This window comes from Macaca fascicularis, chromosome 13 (genome assembly GCF_037993035.2).
Source record: "Macaca fascicularis isolate 582-1 chromosome 13, T2T-MFA8v1.1".
NCBI classification, from domain to species: domain Eukaryota; kingdom Metazoa; phylum Chordata; class Mammalia; order Primates; family Cercopithecidae; genus Macaca; species Macaca fascicularis.
The window spans coordinates 42,248,428-42,264,811 of NC_088387.1; the positions used below are offsets into that span (position 1 = coordinate 42,248,428).

At 37.1% G+C, this 16,384-nt stretch overlaps 1 protein-coding gene across 3 annotated transcripts in view; it reads right to left on the minus strand.

The window, feature by feature from the left end:
- The window catches only part of CTNNA2 (catenin alpha 2), a 1,160,134-nt gene extending 1,144,008 nt beyond the window's left edge, over positions 1–16,126 (minus strand). For all 3 annotated transcript variants that reach the window (XM_045368554.2, XM_005575464.4, XM_005575466.4), the window contains exon 1: positions 15,836–16,126. The gene's annotated coding sequence lies outside the window, so the exon portion shown is untranslated. The remainder of the gene's footprint in view (positions 1–15,835) is intronic.
- Between the last annotated feature and the right edge of the window lie 258 nt (positions 16,127–16,384).

Genomic DNA, 16,384 nt, shown 5'->3' on the forward strand with positions numbered 1-16,384 from the left:
TGACATTTGTCTAATTCTGTTTTACTTTAAACACTCCTTCATCACTGCTATCTATAACTTCCGATATACCTCTATTCCATGTCATATTCTTCAGTTTGTTCATGGGTCGCACTTTCACACTATATACCACTGGATGACCTAAGGGTAGAAACCATGTCTTACCTATCTTGGTATCACAAACAGAGTACCTTACCTAAGAAAGGCAATTAAGAAATGCCTTTTCAGCTATATTATGGCTAGATATAAACATAATTAAATGTCATTTTCAAAGTAAAGAAATATTCATTTATGTGATTATATGACCATAGTACAATTGTACTCTACAATGTGAATTGGCTTTAAGTTCAACTCTAGTGAGAAAATAAATGATTTAACATTATGACAAGGAGTAACTTCTACATTCCAAATGGAAAAACAAATAAAATCACAATTATTGGACTTGTTTGCCTCACATTATAGGCATAATTCATATGCAATATTTACCACTTTAAAGTGTACAATTCAGTGGATATTTTATAGTATATGCACAAACAGTATGTGCAACCACCACCATTACCTAATTCCAGAATTTGCATCATCTCAAAAGGAAAACTCCCAGTCTGGGCAACACAGCAAGACCTTGTCTCTACAAAAAAAGAATAATAATAATAATTAGCCAAGCATGGTGGCACACACCTATAATCCCAGCTACTGGGGAGGCCAAGGGGAGAGGACCGTGTGTGCCTACGAGTTCAAGCTGCAGTAAGCTATGATTGCACCACTGCACTTAACCTGGGCAACAGAGTGAGACGCTGTCTCCCATGTCTCCAAAAAAAAAAAAAAAAAAAAAAGTACACCTACTAGCTAGCATTCATTCTTCATTCCTCCTTTCTCCCAACCCCTGACAACCACTAGTTTTTGTCTACATAGATTGGCAAATTCTAGACATTTTATATAAATTCAGTCAAACAATATGTGACATTTTGTGCCTGGCTTTCTTTCACTTCACACAATATCTTCAGGGTTATCCATGTTTCACGTGTATCAGTACTTTTTCCTATTTATGGTGCAATATTATCCCATTGTATAAATATACCTTATTTTGTGTGCCCATTCTGCAATTAATAGACATCAGATTTTTCAACTTTTTGGCTATAATAAATAATGTTGCTATGGATATAAATGTACAGAGTTTGGTGTGAACATATTTTTTTGCTGCTCTTCAATACATATCTAAGAATAGAATTGTTGGGTCATAAGGAAATTTTATATTTAACTTTTTGAGGAACTACCAAACTGTTTTCCAAATTAGCTGCACCATTTTATATTTCCCCTTAAATTTACACTGATATTTCCACCTTCATGTATAAGGATTTTAATTTCCCCACATTCCCTAGCAACATTTGTTATTAATGTTCCTTTTTTTTTTTTTTTTTTTTTTGAGATGGAGTCTCCCTCTGTTGCCCGGCTAGAATGCAGTGGCACCATCTCGGCTCACTGCAGCCTCCATCTCCTGGGTTCAAGCAAGACTCCCGAGTAGCTGGGATTACAGGCACCCGCCACCTCGCCCAGCTAATTTTTATAATTTTAGTAGAGATGGGGTTTCACCATGTTGGCCAGGATGGTCTCGATCTCCTGACCTTGTGGTCCACCTGCCTCACTCTCCCAAAATGTTGGGATTATAGGCGTAAGCCACCATGCCCGGCCTAACATTCCTTTTTATTAGAACCAGTCTAGTAGGTGTGAATTCGTATTTCATTGCAGTTTTGATGTGCATTCACTTGATGATGCTGAGCATCTCTTCATGTGCTTATTTGCCATTCGTATATCTTCTTTGGAGAAATGTCTATTCTAGTCCTTTGTCCATTTTTAAATGTAGGTATTATTTTTATTATTAACTTGTAATAGTTCTTTATATAGTTATTTATATATTTTGAAGAATAGATTCTTGTTGATATGTTTTGTAAATATGTTCTCCCGTTCTGTGGTCTGTCTTTTCATTTTCCTGATGGTGTCCTTTGATGCGTAAAGGTTTTTAATTTTGATGAAGTCCAATTTACATTATTTTTCTTTTACTGCTCGTGCTTTGGGTGTCACATCTAAAAATCTACTGCCTAATCCAAGAAACTAATGCCTAATCCAAGGTCACTAAGATTTATACCTACATTTTCTTCCAGGGTTTCACAGTTAGCTCTCATACTCAGGTCTATAATGCATACTGAAGTCTACCATTAATTTTTGTATTTGGGAGAAGATACAAATTCATCATTTTCATGTAAATGTTTATTCATTTGTCTCAGCACCATTTGTTTAAAAAACTATTATTTCCCCCATTAAATTGTCTTGTCACCCTTGTTGAAAAATCAATTAACCATAAATATATGGGTTTATTTCTAAATGCTCAATTCCATTCCAGTAAAATAAATGCCTATGCTTATGTTAATACCACTTAGTTTTGATTATTACACTTTTGCAGTAAGTTTTGATATTAAGTGTGTCTTCCAACTTTGTTCATCTTTTTTAAGATTGTTTTAGACTATTCTTATAAATGAGTTTTAGAATGAGCATAACAATTTCTGCAAAAGAAAAAAGGAAGCTGGGATTTTCACAGCAATAGCATGGAGTCTCTAGATCAATTTGCCTAATTAATATTAAGTCTTCTCATTTGTGAACATGCATATATTTCAATTTTTAAAGTCTTGTTTAAATTCTTTTAATGATATTTTGTAGCCTTTAGTATCTTCACTAACGATTTGCATTTTCTGGAGTGAAAGACAAATAGTAACAGTATAGATTGTTTTATAATTATAATAAAGTATAAAAATAAAAGCTATTTAAAGTTAGCATTTTACCAGTTGAAACATTTTATAATGCCACTTACTTATAAGTTTGATATAAAATATTTTAAATTCATACTCAAAAAGGAGTATTTATTTCATATGGTATTCACTTGCCTTGGTTAAGAACAACTCTGCAACTGTAAGATAAAATGAGCAACAATAAAATGTATATGCCTGGATTTAAGAGGTCAGCTATTCATAACAGCAACAGCAAACAAAAAATTATTTCCAAAGGCAACCAGTCATCACGAAAATTTCATCAAATAGACAGAAGCACCTCAAATTATTCAAGCAAACTAGAACAGAAAACAGCTATATGTTGTTAACTGATAGTTTTATTCAAACTTATCTTAGTATTACTTTAACTCGTTTTTATGGTATAATTCTTTAAGAAAAGAAAGCTAACCAAATTTTTAAACTAGATTCAGTGATTCAGCACTAATAAAAGTCTCTTGCAATTCTATGTAGCATGACTTACCACTTGCTACTAATTTCACATACACAGTCAATACTCTACAAAGTGAAATGCCTGTTTTCAACAGTAAAAAGTATATTATCTACTTAAACTAACTTATTAGGTTGGTACGAAAGTAATTGAGGTTTTTGCCATTACTTTTAATAATGTAATGTAAAAGCAATCTTGCCATTACCTTTAATGGAAAAAACAGCAATTACTTTTGCACCAACCTAATAGAATGGATCACAGGGTTTTAAGGTGATGACTTCATTAATGATAAATCAATACTGATATGTATGCATAAAGACTAGACCAGATGAACAATTACAATTCAAGGCAATTAGCCCATTTTCTCAATGTGCATAATCAGTGAAAGGTTTTCATTCAAAATAACCATTTTCCTGATTTGAAAAAACATGAAAATACTACCCAAGTTAAGCTTCCTCTCGAGTTTGAATAAGAAGATCTTACTGCCAAAAAGTAAAATTCTGGGTAAGAACTGGAGACTGTAAAAGCTTCTTAGTGCTGCTGTATTGGCTATTGTATCAAAACGGACACATTTCTAACAAACAATGCTGGATGTGGAATGAAGGTCTTGTATTAGCACAACAGCTTCGATATGCAAATAATGACAAAATATTTTAAAAATCAGATATCCAAAGAATAAAGTCACTTAGATAAATAAAAAAAGTTTACTATCACAGGCATTAGCATAATCAAACATGTTGTCACCATCACTAGATCATTATTCACTCAACTCTATCCAAGATATAGAAAAGACATGGCCCATGCCTTTGAATGGCATACAAAAAAACACCATGGAATACTGAGAAACATCTATACAAATGCCAAGTAAATTTCTGGAAGTGAGTATATGAAATTCATGTACACACTATGCTTACTCCAAAGGGAAAGATTCACAAATGTACTGATATTGGTATAAATATACTTAGGTTACCATGGAAAAGAGAGATATTGAGAATAATTTTAAAAGCAAAAAAGGTGTGTTTGGAGCACAGTATAGACAGTGTATTTCCAACCTGAAGAGTGCCTCAGTTCACACCAAATCTAAGGTAGAAGAAAACAAAATTATTTAAAATTATAAGACACTAAAATAAAAAGTATGAGTATTATATTTTACCATTTTCATGTAAATAAGCCTTGCAAGTGGGGGGGGTGTGTGTGTGTATTTTTAAACTATGAACTCTTATCTTAACATATAAAAGAGGTAATACAAATTGATAAGAAAAACACAAGGGCACATTTTTTGAACCAATAAGTATTTCAACAAGGTGACAGGAGACAAAACCAAATATAAAAATCGAAAAGAATAATTTCTACATCAGCAATAACCTATTAGGAAATATTAAAGAATAAAATCCCTTTCCCAACAGCAATAAAAACTCATACAAGATAGTAATAACACAAAATGAGAAATATTTCCTTCTATAAAGGAGGCTATTTATGTTACTGAAGGACACAAAAAAGACTTGAATAAATAAAGAGACATGCCGATGGAAAGATTATGAATTGAGAGTTGTCACTTCTCCCTCAAAATTATCTTAAATTAAATATAATACTAACTAAAATACAGTGTTGTTTTAAAATTGATAACCCGATTATCATATTTTTCTGAAAATAAAGATGTAAAAATAGAGATGAAACTTTGGGAAAAAAAACCATCACCTACCGAAAATCATAATAGTAGTTTTAACAGTATATGATTTATTCAGGAATAACAAAAAAAAAATTATCTATACCCAGAGAATATAATTAAGTCCTTAAATTAAAATAAGATAAGTAACTCATGCAAAAAAACTTGGAAAACATGAACACACTCATCACAGCAAAGACAAAACATTAGGCCATTAGACAAAAAGCAAATGAAAAGATAATCAACCTCTAGAAACCTGGGAAACAAATTTATATAAAAAAGAAGTATTCTTCTTACCTATTCATTGGTAAACTTTTACAAGTTTAAAATTATCATGTATTGGCAAAAGGGTAAAGAAATATGCACTTTCATATTGTTGGCGGAAGGTACTAACAATTGGAAGAGCAATTTGGCACTATTAAAATTTAAAATTCACACACTTTATGACTCAACAATTGCATTTATGAGTTTACCTTTAAAAAATACATTTGTACATGTAGAAAATAAACCTGTATAAGGATGTTCATCTTAGCACTGTTTGAAATAGCATAATAGCATAAACAAACTGAATGTACATGGATATAAGGATTAAATAAACCATGGTACAACCACACTATAAAATAATAGGCAAGAGTTAAAAGACAATGGGGTATATATTTTTGTACCAGTGTGGAGATCTCTCTAAACTATACGTAAAGTGAAAATAAAGTATAGAACATCATGTCACCATTTAAGAAAAAAAAATTATATGTATATACACAGCTACACAAACCTTGACCTCTATTCCTTTGAAGCAGTCTCCTGGGGCCCCCAAAATCAATCTTCTGCCCATGCCACAGCCCATATTGAAGGCAGATCAACCCAGACATTTTATCTCTGTAGACAGCCAAAAATTGAATACTTAAATTCCAAAAAAAAGCAATGTTACACAAAAACTAATGTAGAGGAAGAATTTTTATTATGGCAGGAAACACATTTATTTCGTTGAAAATAATACACAAATTTATACAGACCTACGATCTCGGCTGTGCTTAAAAACACCCTCACTATATGATAAACTCAGATATACTCATGGTGGGGGGAGAAATTCACCAAATGTTCATTGAATAGTTGGACTGCAGTGATTTTTATTTTCCAGACTCTTTTTCTTGTTATTTTCTAGATGTTCTACAATGGGCATTTATTACTGTAAGTGCAAAAGACAAAACATGTTCTTTTTGAAACAATGTATCTTCTGTTATTGGATTCTTGAGATACCTCTGTATAGATAATGCCAAAATATTTCTGTACTCCCAGCCTCTCCCCTTCACTCTAGTCTCACTTTTCAGCTACTGAGTAGCTATCAGTGTCCCAGCTTTAGTTCTCCTGAATATGATTTCTCCACCTCTCCCACTGCTGTGCTCATTGATCCCAACTCCCTGCCAGGCCAGCCCTGTCCCAGTTCCCAGACCAAGACAGGACTGAATCTGAAAGTACTAATACAAGGCCACCTCCCCGCTCCACAATCTTATTCCCATCCATTGCTGAAGCAAAGTTGCTGATTCTGTGTCAGCCTGGATTTTTGCCCCACGCCACTGTGGCGTCAGTACCACACTGCAGGACACAGTCCATCGTTCTGTCTGGTATTAAACTGTTCAGGTACTCATAGCCCCTACTAGACTGTCAACTTATGAGACAAGGCATTGTCTCTTAACTCATGTATGGCTCCGGGACTGTATCCCCCAAAACAGTGGTTTCTATAACTTGAAGGAAAGCATTTGATAAATGGCTGTTACATACGACCAGAAATCTGAGGATCTGTTTGAAGATGGAGCGAGCTCAGAGACTTAGTTCAATCAACAAGCATTTATGAAGGAATTACTATCCTTAAGACAGAATCTAGAGTGGTTGAGAACACCTCAGGAAAAAAAGTAGAAAATAATTACTGTTTTGGCTTCTGCCTTAACAAGCAAAACATGAAAATATTCTTGCCTGAGGTCCTGATTTCACAGATGGGCAAACTGCAATTGAATTTGCCTGCCTGGATTCCAGACTACTGCCAGCACTGACTTTTACTTCCTGTCCCAACTCCATGGGCCCCAATGTGCTTGGCTTTGCTTGTCACTATTTTTATGCTTGCCCACTTTAAATTGTTCCCTTGGGTCCAGATTCCCTCCCCCTCCAGTTCATGCTCTGGGCTAGGATCTAAATTTTCTCCTTCTTGTGCTACGTTGCCCTCCATCACCTGTTTCTGCATACACTCTCTCACAATAAAAAGTTTTGACCACAATCTCAGCTTTATGCTTCAACCTCTTGCCAAAACCTGAGAACAAGGCAGGCCTCTATGTCAAATTGTAATAAACACTGCTGCTTACTTACCCAACAATCATTTACCCCTTCCTTATTAAAAGAATTGCTACTCTATTCATCAATACCCTAACCTTCTCCACCCAGTGAATGCTAATCCCATATGTAGTCCCAGCCGGTAAATCCTGATTTAGTCTAAGCCTGTCATTCATGGTATACCCATTCCCCTTGCCATTGACTAGATTGGGAATGTTCATGTGATTCAGTGTTGGCCAGTGACATAAGAGAGAAGTCTGCAGGAGGGTTTTTGGCAAATACCTCCTCATTCTGCAGGACGAGACACTGCTGCTGCATGACGGTATGCTAGGAACTAAAAAAGTGATCAAAGCACTGGCTGAGAAAGCAGTCAACACACAGACTGAGCACAGACAGGAGAAATGCAGAAAGTAGAAACTAAGCCCAGGTCTCCCATCCTCTGCATTTCTTGTCACTTTTAGAAATCTTTTCCAATGTATTCCCCTTCCTTTCTGCCAGGTAACATATATTAAATAGTGCACCTTAAAAGATATATATATATATATATATGAGATATATATATATATGAGATATATATATATGAGATATATATATATATATGAGCAGCTTTGTTCTCTATCTCAAAGGAGTAACTTTCAAATAGGAATTTGATAGATATTTTGGTTGTTTTTAGTTTGAAGCTATTATGAGTAAGCTGTTATTAATTTTCATGCAAAAGTCCTTGTACATATGTGTTCATTTCACCTGGGAGTGGAATTTCTGGATCGTATGGTAAGAGTATTTTTAACATTAAGAGAAACTGCCAAACTGTTTCCCAAAGTATTACATTCCCACCAGCAATGTATGAGTATCACAGTTGCTTCACATTCTCTCCAAAAGTTGGTATTGCCAGTCTTTATAATTTAGTCATTTTAGTGTTGGGATAGTGGTATCACATTGTGGTTTTAAATTTAATTATTTTGGTGAATTATAGAGTGAAACACCTTTTCATGTGCTTGTTAGATATTTGTATATTTTCTTGTGTGAAATATCTCTGCACATATTTTGTTCATTTTTTAGACAGATTGCCTGTCTTCTTATTGAGTTGCAAGAGTTCTATACATCGTCTAGATAAAGTCCTTTGTCAAGTATCCAGAGAGAGATACGTAGTTCTAACAAATCTTTTGTCTTTTGAAGAGCAAAACTTCTTTCTTTAACTTTGATAAAGTCTAATACATCTTTTCTTTTAAATTTTATGATTAGTGCTTTTTGATTCCTAAGGGATCTTTGCCTAATCCAAAATCACAGATTATCTCCTACATTTTCTTCTAGAAGTTTATATACTCAAAATCATAGATTGATTCCACAAACATTATGCTCAACGAAAAAAGGAATATAAAAATGAGTACATATTCTGTGATTCAACCTATATCAATTTCTAGAATAGGAAAAATGAATCTATAGAGAAAGCAGATTCGTCAGAAGAGAAGTTTTTAGAGTAACAGATATATTCTGTATCTTGATCACACTGACAGTTACACAGGTGTGTTTGTCAATCAACAACAAAGTATTCACTTAAAATGGGTACACTTTATTGTATAAAACATATGCCCAAAATTTTACTAAAAGAATTTTAATGGGAATTTGGAGCTTGATTGGTAGGAAGACACCACCAGGTCCTCTGAAACAGAATTTAAGGGACAAGCAAGGCTTTGCTATGCCTGAGGCAGAAATATTAATCTTAAAGTATATATAATTTCTTAAATAAACATTACTTCATTCTAAATGCATAAATGCCATATAGTCTTTCACAAACATTGGCATGGCCGAAACAAGCCAACCACACACTGGGAGAGTCCCTAAATAGTGGCAGCAACTGACTTGTACCTTTAGTGTAGGAAGAACTTTCAAAATGAAAGAGAGGGAAGGATGGAGAGATAAGAAAAGACAGGTTACTTAGTCCCTCACAGTTTGCCCAGAGACCATGAAGCTAAATTTGCAATTTTATTGGGAAAGGGAAAGCATATGCCACTGAAGGTGAAGTTTTTGTTTTGTTTTTTTTTTCTTATGCAGCAGAAGTTTATGTTTCAAAAGAAAGAAAAAACAAATGGAACACAATGAAAATAAATCATTTTGCCTTGAAATTTTAAGGAAAATTGAGATATAGAATTACAGAATGTTATAGCTAGATGTAAGTCTAACTGACTCAAAAGACAGATAAAATAAATAAGGGTTGGAGAGTTTGAGGCTTACTTAGTCACATAACAAATTAATTAGCTGGCTGAAAACCTGGAGAGGAATCCAGGTGCCTTGGTTCAGTGTGCTTATAAAATTATAATCTCTAGCTCAATGCTCTGCACAGAGCAGGTATTTTCAAAAAATACCTGTTGAATGAATTCATGCTACGTAACATAATTTAAAAAATACATGAAAAGCGTAAGTGCAGTAAAGAGATGAATTTACATACAGATTTATTTTTCCCCAAGACTTTTTTTTTTTTTTTTTTTTTTTTTTTTTGAGACGGAGTCTTGTTCTGTTGCCCAGGCTGAAGTATAGTGACACCATTTTGGCTCACTGCAGCCTCTGCCTCCTGGGTTCGAGCGATTCTCTTGCCTCAGCCTCCCAAATAACTGGGATTACAGTCACCCGTCACCATGCCCAGCTAATTTTTGTATTTTCAGTAGGGACGGGGTTTCATCATATTGGCCAGGCTGGTCTCAAACTCCTGGCCTCAGGTGATATGCCAGCCTCAGCCTCCCAAAGTGCTGGGATTACAGGTGTGAGCCACTGTACCTGGGCTTCCCCAGGAAATTTGAGTCTTGTATACACTTCTTTGTGCTACTTCTGCACATTAGAAAAACGACAACAACAACAACATATTTTGTGAAATTACTCTGGAAATTATCAATGACTGAAGAAACAGAATGAAGTGGTAAACTCTAAAGAATTGTAGGATACCCTTTCCTGGAAACAATTGAGTACAATTAGCTATTTCTAAAGTAGTTAAAGGACATTGCTACTTCCTCACTGAGAGATAGACTGATGATATTTAACAACTGCTTCAGGCCCTATGAATTTAAGATAAACTGGGAAGACTGAATTTTCACCGAATGCTTACAAATAAAACATGGGAACATCAGATCCTCTGGAGATTTCTGGAGTCCGTGTGGTTTCTGGGTGGGATGTGGAAAAGCAACTGACATAGCTCCATCAAGAGTCCTTGGCTTTCTTTCCAAAACATCAAGGGACCATAAAAAAGATATTGGATTTACTGCAGATACACAACGAACAACATAAACTCAATTTGCACAATATGAACATCTCAGAAGCTTTCTATTAATTTTCTACTACGGCTCTGTGGCCCTTGAGACCATAACAACTCAAGGACTTTGTAATCTCTAGCCCTGTGGCATGTCCACTCATTTAATGTAGAAACACTGCAGCAAGTTAGGATCTTATTTAATGTACCTCCATCTCAATATGTCCCATAAATATATTACCTGCCTTCCCTCAAAACTGCCTAACAAACAAAACAGCCAGATGTCTGCAAGTAGCAAGATATTGAAAAATCAACATATGATTTACACTAGTTTTTTTCATTCATGCTCTAGTTTTAAAAATTATCGATTGAAAATACATATAAAATTTACTTTGAAACAACTAAAATATAGATTATAGTAGACATCACAGCAAAAATATATAAAACCCCTAAACAGGTAGTTATACATCCTTCAGCTCAAAAGAGAAGATGAAATTAACTCATTCTGTCTCATCCTTACTCCACCTCCCTGTTTGGTTACTACCCTCATGTATGGGGAACATACCTGCTTTTTTCACTCCTATTAAAGCAAGTTTTCCTAATACCTGAAATGGAATAGTCTAATAGTTATGTACACAGATAAGGTCTATTAATAAAAAGGAAAAATAAAATAGTGTTCAGTAGTAAAGCCCTAGAAAATTAAGGTCTCTAAAGTTAGACTATCACTATGTTTTGTACAACGTGTTACGAGTAATAATTTCAAAGAGGTATAGAATGCAAATTTATGGTTGAGTTAGAATTCAGCTCTAAGATAAAAATTCACCTGTAAGGAAAACAAAAATGTCAAAAGTAAAATGTGTCAAAAATCTCTGGTAGTATAATATAAAGCTGACTAGTAGTAATACATCCAAAAATGTTTTATTTACATCTGCTGAATTTTTAAAACATCAATTAAGAAAGATCTCAATATAGAAAATAAAACTACTATACTCTATGGTCTGTTAGTTTTTAGAAGTATATTTACATTAGCTTTTAAAAATATATTTGTGTTCATGACTAATATATCTTAAGATAATATTCAGGAGGACAATCTTGTATATTATTTGAACTACAAAACAGAAATATATGAGAAACACTTTACTATTTTGGAGAAAACAATGAAATTGTGTCTATTAAAATGGGTTAAACATGAGCACAATAAATATTGATACTTCAAACTTGTGGGTAAAATTTTCTGGAAATCCATTTTTGAATAAAAGAATTCAATTCATATCCCTTATGCTGTTGGATAAAGATTTTATGGATACATTTTTCAAAATAGTTTATGAACCTCAACTAAAAACAAAGGTGTGCCAACAGATGTAGCCAGTGAGCATCTGTCACTCCACACAGAGCGTATATTTAACCTGCTCCATGCAAGTTCCCTGCTAGACTCTCTATCCTCATCACATATTAGTCTCACAGCCACAAAACTGAAAGAGCATCATCCATTTAGAATTTATTAATAATCTTGGACGCCAATGAAAAGGGGCTTTTGTAATTAGGAAAAGTCAACCATGAAGTGAAAAATAAATAAATAAATAAGCCCCTGGAAATACAATTACCCTAACAAGTACTGGCTTCATATAGGTCAAAATAAAATAATTTTAGTTATTATACTACGAGATATAGTTCTGGAATATTCATGGGATAAGGAAACACGAGGGAGAGTTATAGTAACCATAATATTAAATCTTTACTGTTCAGCAAAGGTCAAGTTTTTCCTCCGCCTTGAAGTTAAAAGAAAAGACCTAAGAATATTTTGGGTCCTCACTATGACACCGATCACAGATTCCATGTCTTGGGATGGGGCTTTAGGTGAGATAAAGAACTGAAACTACCTCCATGGGTAGCTGAACCTTCTATGTGATGAAACGGATCCCACATTAGAAGTTGTCTTAACTCAGTGATAGTATAATTACTCTGACTGTATGCACTCTACCTTTCAATACACTCACCTGCATGCCAAATCTTCCAGTAAATAGTTTCCCTAATGTAATTCAAACACACAATGCCTTTTCCTCCCTCTCTGCTTTTGTTCCAGCTGTGGTGCCCACCCTGCATGAAATCCTTCATAGGAGTCTCTGTCCAAGCTCCAGGGCTACTACCGAATATAACATTTTCCCAGCTACACAGACACCCGTCTTCTTCACAATTCCTCTAGTACTTACTTGCGCTTCTGTCTTTCTAGTACATAATCATATATGGTCTTGGAATGTGTTTAAACTATTTCTCCTAATTATAATAATGTTTACTTAATATATGTTTTGTTTGTACCAAGTACTCTGCTAAACACATTTAACCTTTAAAGCAAGCCCATGAATCAGTCCCCTACAATTTTCATTTTATAGATTAAAAAAAAAATAGATTTAAATTGTACACAAGGACACGATACTCCTAAGAACTAGAGCCTGTACTGACATCTAAAGCTCTCTCCAAAGATCTTGTTCTTTGCCACTGTGAAATAGGACCTCATGCAAATGCCTGTTCTCCTCAACTAGACTGTAAGCTGAGGTCAAAGACAGTGTTTTTTACTTCTTTCTACTTCCTTGGAATACCTCACACCGCTCAGCCTAGGGTTAGGCAGGTATTAAGAGCTCTGAGGGAGGGAGACACAGAGAATATATCCAAAATACGTTTTACAGGGGTCCATAAGATGTTCTATTGGCTCTTTATTGTATCATGGATTTTTAAAGGTCCAGTCAACTAAAGGCAGAAGCCTCTAGAAATGAAATTCTTCAGAGGAAGTCAGTCTTTATCTGCAAACTGGATTACAGTCAAGGAGGCAAGCTGCTTTTCAAAGACACTAGTTGCTCTTCTAAAATGCACATTTTATTAATTGTACTCACGTCTCTTAAAATTTTGCTGTAAACAAAATGTTATTTTGTTTTCTAGTTCTTTAATAACTTGGTATGCTTTGTTTCCATTCAGTGGACTAATGTTTACAAAGGAGGCATATGAAAAGTACCTGTGTTTCTATACTAAGCACAGTATCAAAAACTGGGGCATACACCCACATCCCTCTGCAGAAAAACTGCAACAGAGAAAGAGCAAAGCCCATAGAGGGGCTGCCACCTCCCCACATTCACAACTCTGAAGCCCCACAAAGAATAGCAGAGATACTGGGAGGGGAAAAGTCTTTTGAAAGAAATTTGGACAAAACTAACTTATTATGCTCATATATAATTAACATGACAGTCTTTCACTTGTTTCATGGTATTCTAGGGAAAGGAACACCAACAAGGAAAACACTCCTATCTACAAGTTCACTATTAAGTAATGCAAGCATTCCAATACACACAGGGTTGACTGCAATCTGCATCAGGATGTTGGTAACACTGGTAATTCAACCAAGCTTTAGCTATATGGCTGAAGAGTCAGCCAAGCCATTAATGGAATTGCATTCCTACCACGGGGAGTTGAAGGAGTCCATCACTCCTAATATTACACACTTCCCCAGCACTGACTCAGGTGATTAACTATCAGCTCTTCATCAAATCAGCACTCAATCACTTAGGAAGGCAATTCTCTTCATCTCAACTCCTGCTTTACACTCCCATAAAATGCAAAACTGCATATTGCACTATTGTCATATAATAATTTAAATGAAAAGAAAAAAACCAATAATGTGTTCCATAGCATAGTGTCTTACTGGCAACTTCAATGAATCCACCATTAATTTTGGTCCCTCACACACACTCTTTAAACACAAAACACAGCCATTCTAAAGATATTAAGGTGTTTTGGTCTGTCGTTTTAGGAGAACATAAATAGGACAAAATATAGGCTTCAAAATATCCATTTTTGATTTATACTTACACTATTGGACCCTTCTGAGATGATAAATATACTAAACATTCTGAGGCATGGTTGTCCCGCCATGTATAAATAAACTTTACAGCAGCAATGCTAACAGAAAGAATTGCCAAATTGCCAATAATATGTATAATATAAGGGGTTAGAATGCAAGCTAAAGAGTGCAAGGTAAATTATAGCATTCTGTGAAAATAAGTGATGTAAAACCAACAGCAATTTTAAATTATTAACAATGGTTCTGAAGCTAATTTAACTTTTCCATTGGTGTAAGCCACAAACAGAATCACACAGTATGTTTCTCTTCAAACATCTTGAGGGTTCCTATGAGGTGGGTGAAAATGGGTAAGGGTGTCTCTTAAAGGCTATAATGCACCTAATGCCATCTAAATGGTATATTTACAAGTCTGTGGAGTATAACCTCATTTCTCCAAAACTGTCTAACCATTATCCTACTTGAGAAGTTAACCCATGATGAACAAAAGTACATCTCTTCCACCCTTCTGCTCCCTATTTTCCCAAACCTTTCTATCTTGGTATTTTGCATGCTGAGCAAAACATTCCATAAATAATGCTGTGGTGCACAGGCATTAAAGTTTAGAGAGTTTCTGCCTTTGAAGTAGGTAGTGACAGGACCAAGGACACACGGGTTCAATTCCAAGCCAAATATGAGGCGGGTGGTTTGAAAATGTCAATCCACAGAGGCCTAGGGGAAAAGAACACAAGCTTACACTGCCACCTCCCTTCCTCTCCCCTCCCCTTTTTCTCTCTTGTTCCTTTCCTCTCTTCTCCTCTTTCGTTGTGGTTTCTCACGGAGACAATCAAAGCAGGGAAAGCTGGATTTTAAATTGGTGAGATACACACTGGGAATATGTAATTCCCAGAAGAAGAAAAGAAACTGCTGAAGAGGGGTATGGGGGCTGTTGGCAACATGTCCAAGTGACAACCCTCCCCACCCCCACCCTAATACAGCACAAATCCATAGATTCTTCCTCGATCCCCTTCTCCCTCCAGTTTCCAGTACTCTACCCAACTTGACCCTTCATCCTAAAAATTTAGGAACCTGCAGGGCACCCGCTGTTTAAGAGTGTGTCTCTCAGTATATGCACCCAATTTTCTGGAACCCCTGAATCCGGACAGTTGTAGCAGGGAAGGGATGTTCCCACCCTCCCACCGGGGAAGAGGTAAGAAAGGGGGAAAAAGAGATGGAGACAAGAGGAAAGGGATGCAGAGCTGTGCTCTAGCGCGAGTGGCTGCAAGGAAGACGGGGAAGAAAGAAAGGGTGGGAAGGAAGTGGGGCTGGGAGAGAGGAAGAAAGGGATGAAAGAAAGGCTGGAAGGGAGAAAGGAGGGGAGAGGAGAGAGGGATGTTGGGAAGGATGAGGGAGGGAGGGTTGGGGAGCGGGGAGGGGGGAGGATGGAGAGGATGGGAGGGAGGGAGGTAGGGAGGGAGGGAGGCAGGCAAGGATGGAGGATGCTCTGCCCGGGACTCACCTCTGTGGGTCGGTGGGAGTTTCTCGCCGCCTCCTCTTTCTCGCCCGTTCCCAGCAGCTGGAGTGGTAATCACAGAAGGGACTGGAGAGGCGGCGGCAGGGACAAGGGCAGCAGCTGCTGCAGCCGCCTCTGGCCGAGGTGCGGTGCCGCCTGCTCTGCCCGCCCGCCCGGGTCTCCGCCTCACTCGGGGCTGGAAGCGAAGCCGCTCCCCCCTCCCCCCCGCCCGCCCCGCGTCCTGCCCAAGCGCGAGCGGCAGCGGCCCGGATCGCCGCTAGGGGAGGCAGCCAGTGCGCATGCGCGGCCGCTGCTCGCTCGCGCGCCCCCGCGGTCCCCGTGGCTCCGCGGCGCCTGGAAAGGCACCGGGCTTCGAGGGGTGGGTGGGTAGGGGGGCCGCGGGCGCGCGCGGCCTGGGGAGCGCCCGAAAGGGCGGGGCGGTGTGGGGCGGAGCTCTGGAGGCGCGGCCGGCTCGGCGCCGCAGGTGGGGGGAGGGGACAGCGGCGAAGGGACAACTCCGTAGGGCGCAAGTGCCGTGTCCATGACAACCGCGTT